Raw genomic sequence first — 15,776 nt, forward strand, 5'->3', positions numbered from 1 at the left:
ATACACTTGCCTTACACAGTGGCCTAGTGGTTAGAGTGTCCGCCCTGAGATCGGTAGGTTGTGAGTTCAAACCCCGGCTGAGTCATACCAAACACTATAAAAATGGGACCCATTACCTTCCTGCTTGGCACTCAGCATCAAGGATTGGAATTGGGGGTTAAATCACCAAAAATGATTCCCGAGCGTGGCTTGCTGCTCCCCTCACCTCTCAAGGGGTGATCAAGGGTGATGGGTCAAATGCAGAGAATCCTTTTGCCACACCTAGTGTGTGTGTGTGTGACAATCATTGGAAACCCACTACTACCAACCATGCAGTCTGATAGTTTATATATCGATGATGAAGTATTAACATTGCAACACATGCCAATACGGCCTTTTTAGTTTACTAAATTGCAATTTTAAATTTCCCCCGGAGTTTCCTGTTAACAACGCTGCGGAATGATGACGCGTGCGCGTGACGTCACGGACTGTCAGGACATATTAGCGCAGTACCATTTGCGGCTAAAAGTCGTCTCTTTTCATCTCGCAATTAACAGTATTCTGGACATCTGTGTCGCTGAATCTTTTGCAATTTGTTCAATTAATAATGAAGACGTCAAAGTAGAAAGATGGAGGTGGGAAGCTTTAGCCTTTAGCCACACAAACACAGTGTTTCCTTGTTTAAAATTCCCGGACGGAGGTGAAGCTTTACTATGGATCAGAGCGGTCAAGCGAACATGGATCCCGAGCACTTGTCAACCGGCAGGTTTCAGTGAGAAAATTGTGGTAAAAAACTGCTCTTACCGGAGATCAGCTGACGTCGACTTCCCTCAGAGACTGGCCTCAAGACACCCGTGGACACACCCCTCCGACTATCAGGTACTATTTAATCTCACTAAAACACTACCAACACAATAGAAAGATAAGGGATTTCCCAGAATTATCCTAGTAAATGTGTCTAAAAACACCTGAATCCGTCCCAATACAATCGCCTTTTTTTTTTTGTAGTCCTTCGTTATCAATATCATCATCCACAAATCTTTCATCCTCGCTCAAATTAATGGGGAAATTGCCGTTTTCTCGGTCCGAATAGTTCTTGCTGCTGGAGGCTCCCATTATAAACAATGTGAGAACGTCATCGTCTGCTCCTTCCGGTAAAGGCAAGGCTTTTTTATCAGCACCAAAAGTTGCAAACTTTATCGTGGATGTTCTCTACTAAATCCTTTCAGCAAAAATATGGCAATATCGCAAGATGATCAAGTATGACACATAGAATCTTATATCATTAGACCTTTAACTTCATTATAACACGGCTATAGACAGATTCTTTTTTAATACATACTTTTGGTCCAATATGGCTTTTTCAACATTTTAGGTTGCCGACCCCTGTTCTAGGTTCACATTCAGGTCTCTTCAAAAAAAAAAAAAAAAAAAAAAATCAACCAAATTGAAATTTCATTCAAAACTGTCACATGATTGGCTATTGGACAAGAATGGTGACGCTTTCCATTCATGGGAGTGGAGGAGGGAGGGGTGATTGTCTTGTGGGCGTGGCTGAGCGGAAGTGGGTTTTACACGCAGGGACTGAATGGTGCAGCTCTAAAAGACATTTGGTGACTCCACTTTGCTGCAACACGCAGGACTTTTTATTTTTTGCAGATTAAGTCATTAAAGAAAGCATTTTTTTCCTACTAATGCGTTGCCTTTTCCCGCCTCTTTTTTTGTTTCGTTCCCCAGTGCAAACTTAAAACAGAAACTGACTCCAGTTGCATTTTCCAAAAAGAAAGTACAAGTCAGGAAAGTTTGGGGCCCAAAGCCGCCAGTGATGTTATTAGGTAAGTCCCTCACTTCGCTGTTTCTTTTTTTTTTTTAATTAATGAATTAAAAAGCACAACGTTTACACACAAATACAGACTACGCCAAAAATGAGGAAGCGGTGTCCAACTTTGCCTTGAGTTTTATACACACCGATAAGAATGCGTGTAGATGAATTAGGAAGTGTGTGTGTGAGAGTGAAACGAGTTCGAACACTTTTTTTTAAACAAAATTCCAATTTACGAGTGGGCCCTGAAGACAACACCCCTCAGCTGATCCTCCCACACCTCACTGGCATGACGTCACCGCGTGCTGCCTGCATTTTCTTGTGACATTCCGCCAATGTCACTCCCCCCCCCCCCCCCCCCTCTCTCGGAAATTGACAAAACAAAAGTGTGTTTCATGTGACGGAAACACTCAATTAAAAAAAAAAAACTGGGAGTGTGAATTTTGAAGAAGATAAAACGCTTCAGGTCAGGAAGTTACTGTGGCATGGTGCGTTGAAAGTTGTCGGAAAGTACTAATTAATACAGCTGAGAGAGGCTCCAGCACCCACTGGCACGCCGAAGGGACAAGCGGTAGAAATGGATGGCTTGAACGACTAATCGCAGTTTTTATTTGAACGTTCCATTTTGTGTTTTGTACTTTTTTAAAAATGTGTTTGAACGTGATTCCCAAAGGCTTAGAAATAATTTGACCACAGCAAGTAAAAATAGTCAAATATTGACACAGCATATGAGTCCCGTTGCCTAGCAACTAAGCAAACAATTGCTCATATGATATTATACGAGGCAACAGAGGAGACTTGACGTCAGTAATTTTGCTGGTCAATTCCGTGATATTCACATTTCCAACGGTATTTGAACCCCTCAACTTCCCTCCACCGTCACTATTACGGGGAGTCGGACGTGACTTTTCCTAAATGAGTCACGTGGGTGTACAATAGATGTGGTTTTATTTAGACACGATTGTTCTGTGACGTGACATATCGCATTGTTGCGTGTTGTGGTGGCCGTTTCCTCCTGCGTCCGTGGCTACTCCGGAGACTTCCTGTCGTTTCCACGCTGCTGCCAAAACACGCCAACAAAGGTCAAGCGCGCGTGTGCGTGCACTGAAGTGAAAGTTAACGCCTCCTATTTATACCGACGCTACCTTTTCACCCACTGGAAACCATTCTTAATATCAATGAAGTCGTCATGGTGTCTTCGATGGGGAATATTTGACATGTTGCCCATGGCAACAGTGCACTGCGTTTTGGTGTGACGTCATTTTCAAAAGCAATAGCGTTCTTGTACGTGGGGTTTGCATAATCATCGCCTTTCAAAATCAATAGGGTGGCATAGTCTTCCTTTGACATCCTGCCTTCAGAAAATCCAGATTCTTGCTCCTACACTCACTGAGCATAGGGAGCCTATTAAAACCATTAGAGTTCTTGCTTACATGTTCAGATAAGTGTTTTTTTTTTTTTTTTGTAAATTGTTTGACTTTTGGCTCTATATCGTCTAAATCAGGGGTGTCAAATTAATTTTAGATCGGGGCCCACGTGGAGAAAAAATGTACTCCTAAGTGGGCCGGACCGGTAAAATCACGGCACGATAACTTAAAAATAAAGACAACTTCAGATTGTTTTCTTTGTTTGAAAATAGAACAAGCACAAGTGTACAAATCCTAATGTTGTTTTTTTTTTTTTTTTACTCTTACATGTTGCGGTTATTGCGATAAGGTGGCGTCTTGTCCAGGTTGTACACCGCCTTCTGCCCGATTGTATCTGAGATAGGCACCAGCGCCCTCCGCGACCCCAAAGGGAATAAGCAGTAGAAAATGGATGGATGGATGTTGCGGTTAAAGGCCTACTGAAACGCACTACTACTGACCACGGAGTCTGATAGTTTATACAGTGGGGCAAAAGAGTACTTAGTCAGACACCGATTGTGCAAGTTCTCCCACTTAAAATGATGACGGAGGTCTATAATTTTCATCATAGGTACACTTCAACTGTAAAAGACAGAATGTGGAAAAAAAATCCAGGAATTCACATTGTAGGAATTTTAAAGCATTTATTTGTAAATTATGGTGGAAAATAAGTATTTGGTCAACCATTCAAAGCTCTCACTGATAGGAGGTTTTGGCTCAAAATCTCACGATACATGGCCCCATTTATTCTTTGCTTAACACGGATCAATCGTCCTGTCCCCTTAGCAGAAAAACAGCCCCAAAGCATGATGTTTCCACCCCCATGCTTCACAGTAGGTGTGGTGTTCTTGGGATGCAACTCAGTATTCTTCTTCCTCCAAACACGACGAATTGAGTTTATACCAAAATGGATACATGGATGATACAGCAGAGGATTGGGAGAATGTCATGAGGTCAGATGAAACCAAAATAGAACTTTTTGGTATAAACTCAACACTTGCACAACTTGCTGACTAAATACTTTTTTTGCCCCACTGTATATCAATGATGAAATCTTAACATTGCAACACACACCAATACGGCCGGTTCAGTTTACTAAATTGCAATTTTAAATTTCGCGCGGAACTATCATGCTAAAACGTCGCACTATGATGACGCATGCGCGTGACGTCACGCATTGTAGATGACATTATGGTCCAGCACCGTTCACAGCTATAAGTCGTCTCTTTTCATCGCATAATTCCACAGTATTATGGACTTCTGTGTTGCTGAATCTTTTACAATTTGTTCAATTAATAATGGAGACGTCAAAGAAGAAAGATGTAGGTGGGGAGCGGTGTGTTGCGGCCACCTTTAGCAACACAAACACAGCTGGTGTTTCCTTGATTACATTCCCGAAAGATGACGGTGAAGCTGTACTATGGAACAGTGCGGTCAAGCGAACATGGTTCCCTACCACATGTCAACCGGCAGGTTTCGGTGAGAAAATGGTGGTAATAAGTCTGCTCTTACCGTAGACATGAGCGGAGAGCTTGCGTCGTTCCTCCTGCACCTGTCAAAGAGGCAGCTGCGGACTCTCTTGCCTCCTCCCGCTGGCCGCCCCAGACCGTCGGATGCTTCCACCGTGGTGGAGGGGGAAAAAAAAAAATCTCAGCCCGGTCCCACTGGCTGCCTTCGCCTCGTCGAGAAACGTGGCTTCCCTCGGAGACACTGGCGGTCACCACACCCGTGGCCACACCCCTCCGATTTACAGGTACGACCATATAATCTCACTAAAACACTAGTAACACAATAAGCAGATAAGGGATTTTCCAGAATAATCCTAGTAAATTTGTCTAATAACATCTGAATCGCTCTGCCGTCTAGTTTTTTTTTTCTTTTCTAGTCCTTCACTCTCACTTTCCTCATCCACAAATCTTTTGTCCTCACTCAAATTAATGGGAAAACCTTCGCTTTCTCGGTCTCGCTGCTGGTGGCAATGATTGTAAACTATGTGAGGATGTGAGGAGCTCCACAACCCGTGACGTCACGCGCACATTGTCTGCTACTTCCGGTACAGGCAAGGCTTTTTTATTAGCGACCAAAAGTTGCAAACTTTATCGTCGATGTTCTCTACTAAATCTTTTCAGCAAAAATATGGCCATATCGCGAAATGATCAAGTATGACACATACAATGGACCTGCTATCCCTGTTTAAATGAGAAAATCTAATTTCAGTAGGCCTTTAATAGCATTCTATCTTTATTTGTCGTTATTTATACTTTCTGAATAAATGATGTGATAATGTTCATCAGTCAACTCATTTTTATTCTATCAAGATTTTTAAAAAAATATCAAAATCAAATTACCGGATGTTATTTATGTAGTTTGCAAATTTTCCTCGACTAGTGCACTAATGTCGTGTGGTTTATTTTTATTTTTTTTTATATATGTAGCATCATGTACAACAGGGGTCGGGAACCTTTTTGGCTGAGAGCCAAAAAGCCAAATATTTTGAAATATATTTCCGTAAGAGCCATATAATTTTTTTTTTTAACACTGAACACCACTAAACGCGTGCATTTTTAAGTCAGACCAACATTTCTAGAGTATAATAGGTCTCTTATTCTTTGTAATAACATTATTATTCTGAAGCTAACTGTGGAGGGGGCGTGGCCTGCGGGCCTGCAGCGACAGGTGCGTAGACGGCCCACCTGGGCCTTGTTATTTAATCACCTGTCGCTCTGTTATAAGCAGCAGCCAGGAGGAGAGACTGGGTTGGGGCTGGAAATACAATTGCTGGAAAACAACTGAGAGATTTATTGAAAAATAAAACAATATTGTAACCCTGAAACAGGCTCTCATGTCGGTGCTTGGGGGTCTGAAGAACCCCCAGGAGGGCAAGACCCACACAAACCAATAATAAATAAATAACTTCTTACCATTGACGCAACTTCTTGAACAGGTGCGGTAGAAAACGGATGGACGGATTAAAAATGCATGAGAATAATTTATTATTTTTAACGCTGTGATTACAAGTGGAATTATTCATTACTTATCGTGTTAAGCAATGTCAGCCCAGATTTATCAGAGAGCCAGATGCAGTCATCAAAAGAGCAACATCTGGCTCGCGAGCCATAGGTTCCCTACCCCTGATCTACAAAGACACAACTAATTGCTATTGTGCCATCTGGTGGACACATTTAGAACAGCAGTTTCTTTCATTTAATTTTTTTGGGCTCATTGCCCGCGGGTCGTACGTTCGATACCCCTGCTCTAAGTCTTCAAATCCTTCAGGGTGCTGTGGAACATTTTGCAAAGTACAGGGGTGTCGTAACTTTCGCCACAAATGGCCGCACACTCATAAATTAAAGCATGCGGGGGCCCTTTTGATAGTTTTTATTTGGATAACCAATACAATATACTGAATTCCTGCGATGAGGTAGCGACTTGCCCAGGGTCTACGCTGCCGCCTTCCGTCCGAACGCAGCTGATTTTTTTTTTTTTTTTTTACTGGGTCCAAACATGAGGGGAGCCTTAAACGTTAAAAATAATAATAATAAATAATATTAATAAAATTCGGTATGCGATGAGGTAGCGACTTGTCCAGGGTGTTCACCGCCTCCCGTCCGAACGCAGCTGAGATAGGCTCCAGGGACCCCAAAAGAGACAAGCTGAATTTTTTTCCATCCGTCCATTTTCTACCGCTTGTCCCTTTTGGGTTCCCTGGAGCCTATCTCAGCTGCATTCGGGCGGAAGGCGGTGTACACCCTGGACAAGTCGCCACCTCATTACATACCTAATTTTATCAATATTATTTATTATTATTATTATTTTTAACCATTAAGGCTCCCCTCATGTTTGGACCCAGTAAAAAAAATAAAAAAAAATAAAATAATAATATACAGACCCAAAAGGGGCCCACTCAAATAAGTGCTAAAAATAAATCACAGATTATTATTTATATATATATTTTACTTGCAACGTTTAAATCTTTGGATCAATTTCAAATATATCCGTCGATTATAAGTTTGTATCATTTTCAATGTTTTATTTTTCAATCCACTTTTTTGTCATAGAAAGCTTTTTTTTATTACAAACACACAAAATGTGCATTATTTTCTCTGCAAATTTTTGTGTGTGAAGTAATTGGAGCCTTTAATAGGTCAATAATTTATAACAACATTGATTTAGATAAGCGGAAGAAGATGGAAGGATGAATTATTTTTTGTTATTTTTTTGTTATATTTCACCTTATACTCTTTTATTCCACTTGTTTTAATTAAAAAAAATTTTTTTTTTTTTTTTATACTCTATTTTTAGAACCTGCAGCACCCGTTAACATTTTTTCAGCGGGCCACACTTTGGACCCCTCTGGCATACTACATAGACTTAGCACATTAAAATCAGTAGGGTTCTGGAGCCCTTGGTCAAAACACCCACTAAAATCAATAGTGGTCTTGTACCTGCTGATCTGTCACTGGGTTGCAAATGTATTTTAAAATCAATAGAGTTCTTGCTTTACAGTGACTTTAGTTAAAAGGATCTATGTCTTTTATTATCAATTGGCCCCCCAAAACCTGATCCATGTCCTTTTTAAAATCAGTAGGGTTCTTGTACTGATTTATGTGACACTGGATGTCCTTTCGGATCAGTTGGCATCTTTTCAAACACGAGCGGCGTGGTTGTGTCGGAAAACAAAGGACAGGGAGAGTCGGCAGGAACAGGAAGTCGGGTCGTGACAACGTAAACATTTTTGCACACATTTTTAAACAGTTTTAAGAAGGCTTTTATTGTTTTCGCATATATTTACAATAATTTAAGATTTTTAACATTACTTTATAGTTATTTTGTACTATTATTTACTACTACTGTTGACTTGTTTCCGCTACACTTCAACAGTGTGTCAAAAGTATCAAATCTGCAGAGGACAGATGCTACTTCCTGTGTTATGAAGAGTGTGTTTAAATGTGTTAAAAACACTTTTGTGTGTGTGTGTGTGTGTGTGTGTGTGTGTTGTATTTTTACCCTTCTTGAGACATGAACAAGGAAAAGTAGCTTCCATATGAGGAGGTGTGAACAAGTTAGGATATAAATCATGGTCCCAATACGGAAAACCATTGCATCTAAGAGAGAATGTCTCATTTTGCACACCTGGTGGTGAAATCTACCAAAATGAGGGTGGCTCCAAAAAGGAGGAATTTTTAAATTGACTGTGTCAGTTTTAAAAGTGCTCCCTCTTTTGGTCAATATATGAAATAACAAGTGTGTGTAAGAAATTGAAATGCGCCCCCTTTGGCCAACATTTATTTAAAAAAATAAAATAAAACAATATGTATATAGAGACATACTGTAGTAACTTGAAGTAAATAATGAAGATTAAAAACCAATTACAAAAAAATAAAAAGAAAATCAATAAAAATGAACTAAAACCAATCTTTTTCTCACAATGTATCGACTTTTTTCCTACAAAATTGGGAACAATTTCTCATATTCTTTCTGTTTCCGTAATATTGCAATATTTTCGCGTAAAATTATTGCTTTTTAATGCAAAATGGTGACATTTGTCGTATACAATTCTGACTTTTATCACAATATTTTCAATTGTTTTGTTGTTCTTGTAAAATGGTCACATTTTTCAAGTAAAATTATGACTTTTGCTAAATACAATTTCGATTATTATAATATTGCCAACATTTCAAAGTGTTCTCATAAAATTGTGACTTTTGTCGAGTAAAATTACGACTCTTTTCATAAAATTGCCAACATTTTAAGCTTTTCTTATAAAATTCCAACTTTTATCGTAATATTGCACAATATCTTGTAAAATTTTGACTTCCGTTGAGTAAAATTATAACTTTTATTAAAATACTGCCAAAATTTGAAGTTTTTCTTGTGAAATGGTGACCTTTTTCTTGTAAAATTCCAATTCATTTTCCACAACTCGCTTTTTTATATTTGCATAGTAGGTATATATTATATATGGGGTTTCCCTGCTTAGGCTGCTGCCCCCGCGACCCGACCTCGGATAAGCGGAAGAAGATGGATGTATGGTATAAATTAATAATGTTGTAAATACAAATCTTTAAACACGTGTGTGTGTGTGTGTGTGTGTGTGTGTCTGTGTTATATAAAACAGCAAAGCACTCTTATCGTATGATTTACTTTGAATAAACAAATAAAGGATCACAAGGTGAATGTCACCTCGCATTAAAAGTGTCAATATTGGCATTCAGCAAAAATTTAGTTTTAGTTTTGTAGAAAAAAAATGTTTGCATTAATATTTTTGTTGGGTAAAGCTGTCTTGTTAATTCCCAACAGGATTCAAAATCAAATCGAAAATGCAAAACGCCAATAAAGTCCCACGTTGTTGTTTGCTTTCCACAGTAGTGTTGGAGCGCCTCTCGGTGGCAGCAGGGATAATTGCATGGTTGTCCAGCTCTGCTGCCATCTGCTGGCTGAATGAGAAAATTACACTTTTTTATTTTTATTTTATTTTTTTAGTAAACGCCCCCCCCAAAATGTCCTCCTTTAAAAAAATATTCTCACCTATTGAATATATTTTAGTTTTATATTTTTATATTTTCAACAATACGGTAAACATCAAAAAGTGCAGCACATCTAATATTTTTAAAATATTTTTTAAAAATATTAAATGTGCTAAAAAAAATTATTTATTGCACTTGAGTAACATTTGTTTACGCACTCATACAATAATAACATATCGTTGATTTGTTACTTCATTAAAAAAGAGAATTATTGTTTATTTTTGCAAGTATTTTTTCTGTTGAAAGTGTGCTTCCTCATGTCTGCCACTGGAGGGCGATGTTTCCCAGTATGGCTGAACCTCTTGAAGCCCCGCCCCCTTTGTCAGTTGGGCCTTTTTTTGATTGATTTCAGGTGGTGTCAGCTGGCTGTATTGATTTAATATTGATTTGTAGTTGCGTTTAGTCAACAATGAGAGCACTTGGTGAGAAGCTTACAAGACTTGGTTCGCACAGCTAATAATAACGATAGTTTGTCTTAAAGGAACAATACACCCAAAATCTAGTAGTGTCCAAAAGTAGTCACACAAGCTTCTACGTCTATTTTGCTGTTTAAAACAAGAAAGTAATTTAGAAAGACCGGATGAGGTTTAACTTAGTTAATGAAGTCAATGGTGCGTTCAATGACATCAAGTACTTTAGGGTTGGGTCAGGAAGAGGTCCTGGGTCTCCAAGAAGGATTTGTCACAGCATGACTCACCTGGACCAGATGTGCGTGGGTGTGCGATTCCGCCATCAGACAGACCACCGAGTGTGCGGAAAAATGACTAAAGTCCAAAAAAATCCCGCGTCTACAAATTCACACCAACCCACGATGACATCACACTGACATACAAGTGTCTGACATCGTCATCCAAATAAAGGATCTTTGGCTTTTTCAGTGGGTGTGCATAAAAACAGCACATCACTCCTTATAGAGGATCTTTGGCTTTTTGAGTGGGTGCTTATAAACTGCAGATCACTCCTTATACACGATCTTTGAGTGCTTAAAAACAGCACATCACTACTTATAGAGGATCTTTGAATTGACATTTTTAAGTATGTCCTTAAATGGCAAAGTGCCTGTTTTACTTTCATATAGAGGATCTATGACTAGCATTGTTGTATTTTTTCCTGAAAACAGCACACCACTCTTTATATAGAGGAGCTTTTACTTGGCCTTTTTAATTAAGTATCTTCTTTAACAACAAAGCACCCCTTTCCTTTTTATATAGAGGATCTTTGAATAGAGTGGTTGTGCAATACTACAACACTCCTGTCATATAAAAAAATCTCTGACTAGCATTTTTGGCACGGGTCCTTTAAAACAGCTGCAAACTCTTTATATAGAGGATCTTTGACTTTACATTTTTAAGGATGTCCTCAAATGGCAAAGTGCCCGTTTTCCTTTTTTCATATAGAGGATCTTCGATTAGCATTGTTTGTATTTTTTTCTGAAAACAGCACACCACTCTTTATATAGAGGAGCTTTGACTTGGCATTTTTAATTAAGTATGTTGTTAAACAAAAAAGCAACCCTGTGTATGTATGTATATATATATATATATATATATATATATATATATAGGATCTTTGAATAGAGTTATTGTAAGCATTTTTCTGAAACACCACAACACTCCTGTCATATAAAAATATCTCGGACTAGCATTTTTGTCATGGGTACTTTAAAACATCTGCAAACTCTTTTATATAGAGGATCTTTGACTTTATATTTTTAAGTATGTCCTTAAATGACAAATCCCCCGTTTAACTCTCATATAGAGGATATTTGAATAGCATTGTTGTATTTTTTCTGAAAACAGCACACCACTCTTTATATTGAGGAGCTTTGACTTGGAATTTTTAATTATGTTCTTAAACTACAAAGAACCCCTTTTTATTTTTATATAGAGGATCTTTGAATAGAGTTGTTGTAGCATTTTTCTGAAAACAGCACAACACTCCTGTCATATAAAAATATCTCTGACTAGCATTTTTGTCACAGGTCCTTTTAAAACAGCTGCAAATTCTTTTATATAGAGGATCTTTGACTTTACATTTTGAAGTATGTACTTGAATGGCAAAGTGCCTGTTTTACTTTCATATAAAGGATCTTCGAATAGCATTGTTTGTATTTTTTCCTGAAATCAGTACAGCACTCTTTATATAGAGGAGCTTTGACTTTGCATTTTTAATTAAGTATGTTCTTTAACAACAAAACACCCCTTTTCCTTTTATATAGAGGATCTTTGAAATGAGTTGGTTGTAGTATTTTTCTGAAAACAGCACAACACTCCTGTCCTTTAAAAATATCTCTGACTAGCATTTTTGGCACGGGTCCTTTTAAAATAGCTGCAAACTCTTTATATAGAGGATCTTTGACTTGACATTTTTAAGTATGTCTTTAAATGGCAAAGTGCCCGTTGTCCTTTTTATATAGAGGATCTTTGAATAGCATTGTTGTATTTTTTCTGAAAACAGCACACCACTCTTTATATCGAGGAGCTTTGACTTGGCATTTTTAATTATGTTCTTAAACAACAAAACACCCTTTTCACTTTTCATATAGAGGATCTTTGTATAGAGTTTTTTGTGCAATACTACAACACTCCTGTCATATGAAAATATCTCTGACTAGCATTTTTGGCCCGGGTCCTTTAAAACAGCTGCAAACTCTTTATATAGAGGATCTTTGACTTTACATTTTTAAGTATGTCCTTAAATGGCAAAACACCCGTTTTCCTTCCACATAGAGGATCTTTGGCTAGCATTGTTGTATTTTTTTCTGAAAACAGCACACCACTCTTTATATAGAGGAGCTTTGACTTGGAATTTTTAATTAAGTTCTTAAACAACAAAGCACCCCTTTTTCTTTTTATATAGATGATCTTTGAATAGAGTTATTGTAGTATTTTTCTGAAAACAGCACAACACTCCGGTCATATAACAATATCTCTGAAGAGCATTTTTGGCACGGGTCCTTTAAAAAAGCTGCAAACTTTTTATATAGAGGATCTTTGACTTTACATTTTTAAGTACGTCCTTAAATGGCAAAGCGCCCGTTTTCCTTTCATATAGAGGATCTTTGAATAGCATTGTTTGTATTTTTTTCTGAAAACAGCACACCACTCTTTATATAGAGGAGCTTTGACTTGGCATTTTTAATTAAATGATAAATGGGTTGTACTTGTATAGCGCTTTTCTACCTTCAAGGTACTCAAAGCGCTTTGACACCTCTTCCACATTTACCCATTCACACACACATTCACACACTGATGGAGGGAGCTGCCATCCAAGGCGCCAACCAGCACCCATCAGGAGCAAGGGTGAAGTGTCTTGCTCGGGACAAAACGGACGTGACGAGATTGGTTCTAGGTGGGGATTGAACCAGTGACCCTCGGGTTGCGCACGACCACTCTTCCACTGCGCCACGCCGTCCCATAATTAAGTATGTTCTTTAACAACAAAGCACCCCTTTTCCTTTTATATAGAGGATCTTTGAAATAAGTTGGTTGTAGTATTTTTCAGAAAACAGCGCAACACTCCTGTCCTTTAAAAATATGCCAGACTAGCATTTTTGGCATGGGTCCTTTAAAACAGCTGCAAACTCTTTATATAGAGGATCTTTGCAGTACATCTTTAAAAACAGCACATCACTATTTTCAATATCGAGGATCTTTGACTTGAGTTCATGCAATGCATCCTCAAAAACAGCAGAGCGCTCCTTTTCCTTTTTATATAGAGGATCTTTGAATAGCATTGTTGCATCTTTTTAATCATATAGAGGATCTTTGACTGGTGCATGTTTTAGGTTTTGTAGGTGCTTAAAAATAGCACAGCACTCATGTCATATAAAAAGATCTCTGACTAGCATTTATCCTCTTTATTTGGAGGATCTTTGACTTGAGTTTTTGCAGTAAATCCTCAGAAACATTATCCCAGCACTATTGTCATTTAGAGGATCTTTGACTCGTGTTTCTGCAATAGATTCTCAAATACAGCACTGATTTAATGTTTTCAAATTGCGTTTTTGCAATAGATCCTCAAAAACGGCATCGCAAACTTTTCTTATAGAATATTTTTGTCTTGCATTTTTGCTGCTTAGCACTCTTAATATACAGGATCTTTGACTCAATTTTTTTTGTAATGGCGTCTCAAAAACAGCAGAGCACCCTTTTCATATAGAGGACCTTTTACTCATGTTTTTGCAGTAGATCATCAAAACGGCACTTTTTTATTTAGATAATTTTAGTTTATATTTTTGCAGTAGATCTTCAAAACTGGCACAGCACTCTTTTCAAATAGAGACTCTTTGACTCGTGTTTTTGCAGTAGATCTTCAAAAACAGCACAGCACTCTTCTCATATAGAAGATCTTTGACCCGTGTTTTTGCAATAGAGCCTCACAAACGCCACTGTTTTAATTTAGAATGTTTTAAATTACGCTTTTGCAGTAGATCCTCAAAAACAGCACAGCACTCTCTTCATATAGAGAATCTTTGATACATGGTTTTGCAGACGATACTAAAAAAAAGAAAACACACAGCACTCTTCATATACAGGATCTTCGACTAGTGTTTTTTGCAATGGCGCCTCCTAAACAGCACTGTTTTTATTTAGATGATTGTAAATTATGTTTTTGTAGTACATCTTCAAAAACAGCACGACACTCTTCTCATATAGACAATCTTTGACCCGTGTTTTTGCAATAGAGCCTCACAAACGGCATTGTTTTCAATTACGCTTTTGCTGTAGATCTTCAAAAACAGCACAGCACTCTTTTCATATAGAGAATCTTTGACTCGTGTTTTAGCAGTAGATACTAAAAAAACGCACAGTATTCTTCTTATATAGGATATTCGACTAGTGTTTTTTGCAATGGCGCCTCAAAAACAGAACTGATTATATTTAGATGATTCTAAATTATGTTTTTGCAGTAGATCTTGAAAAACAGCACAGCACTCTTCTCAAATAGAGGATCTTTGACCCGTGTTTTTGCAATAGAGCCTCACAAACGGCATTGTATTCAATTACGCTTTTGCTTTAGATCTTCAAAAACAGCACTCTTTTCATATGGAGAATCTTTGACTCGTGTTTTTGCAGTAGATCCTAAAAAACGCACATCATTCTTCTTATACAGGATCTTCGACTAGTGTTTTTTGCAATTGCGCCTCAAAAACAGAACAGATTATATTTAGATGATTCTAAATTATGCTTTTGCCGTAGATCTTGAAAACAGCACAGCACTCTTCTCATATAGAGGATCTTTGACTCGTGTTTTTGCAATAGAGCCTCACAGACGGCACTGTTTTTATTTAGATTGTTTTAAATTATGCTTTTGTAGTAGATCCTCATATTAAGCTTTGGCAGTAGATCTTCAAAAACAGCACAACACTCTTCTCAAATAGAGGATCTTTGACCCGTGTTTTTGTAATAGAGTTTCACAAACAGCAATGTTTTTATTCAAACTGTTTTAAATTACGCTTTTGCAGTAGATCCTCAAATTACGCCTTAGCAATTGATCCTCAAAAACAGCACATCACTCTTTTCATATAGACAATGTTTGACTCGTGTTTTTGCAGTAGATATTACAAACAACGCACAGCACTCTTCATATACAGGACCTTTGACTCATGTTTTTTGCAACGGCGCCTCACAAATGGCACTGTTTTTATTTAGATTGTTTTAAATCACGCTTTTGCAGTAGGTCTTCAAAAACAGCACAGTACTCTTTTCATATAAAGAATCTTACTCGTGTTTTTGCAGTAGATACAAAAAAAAAAAACAGCGCACTCTTCATACACAGGATCTTTGACTCATGTTTTTTTTACAATGGCGCCTCAAAAAACGTTTTTATTTACCGGTAGATTGCTTTAAATTACGCTTTTGCAGTAGATCCTCAAAAACAGCATATCATTCTTCAAATATAGAGGATCTTTTACCCGGGTTTTTGCAATAGAACCTTACAAACGGCAGTTTTTATTTAGATTGTTTTAAAATACACTTTTTCAGTAGATCCTCAAATTACGCTTTTGCAGTAGATCCTCAAAAACAGCACAGCACTCTT

At 37.8% G+C, this 15,776-nt stretch overlaps 1 protein-coding gene across 1 annotated transcript in view; it reads left to right on the plus strand.

Moving 5' to 3' along the window:
- Positions 1-1,492: 1,492 nt before the first annotated feature.
- arhgef33 (Rho guanine nucleotide exchange factor (GEF) 33) overlaps positions 1,493-15,776 on the plus strand; it is a 312,937-nt gene continuing 298,653 nt past the window's right edge. Inside the window, exons 1-2 of the mRNA XM_061911264.1 lie at positions 1,493-1,814; positions 4,725-4,960. The gene's annotated coding sequence lies outside the window, so the exon portion shown is untranslated. The remainder of the gene's footprint in view (positions 1,815-4,724; positions 4,961-15,776) is intronic.

This window comes from Nerophis ophidion, linkage group LG09, assembly GCF_033978795.1.
Source record: "Nerophis ophidion isolate RoL-2023_Sa linkage group LG09, RoL_Noph_v1.0, whole genome shotgun sequence".
Taxonomy (NCBI): Eukaryota; Metazoa; Chordata; class Actinopteri; order Syngnathiformes; family Syngnathidae; genus Nerophis; species Nerophis ophidion.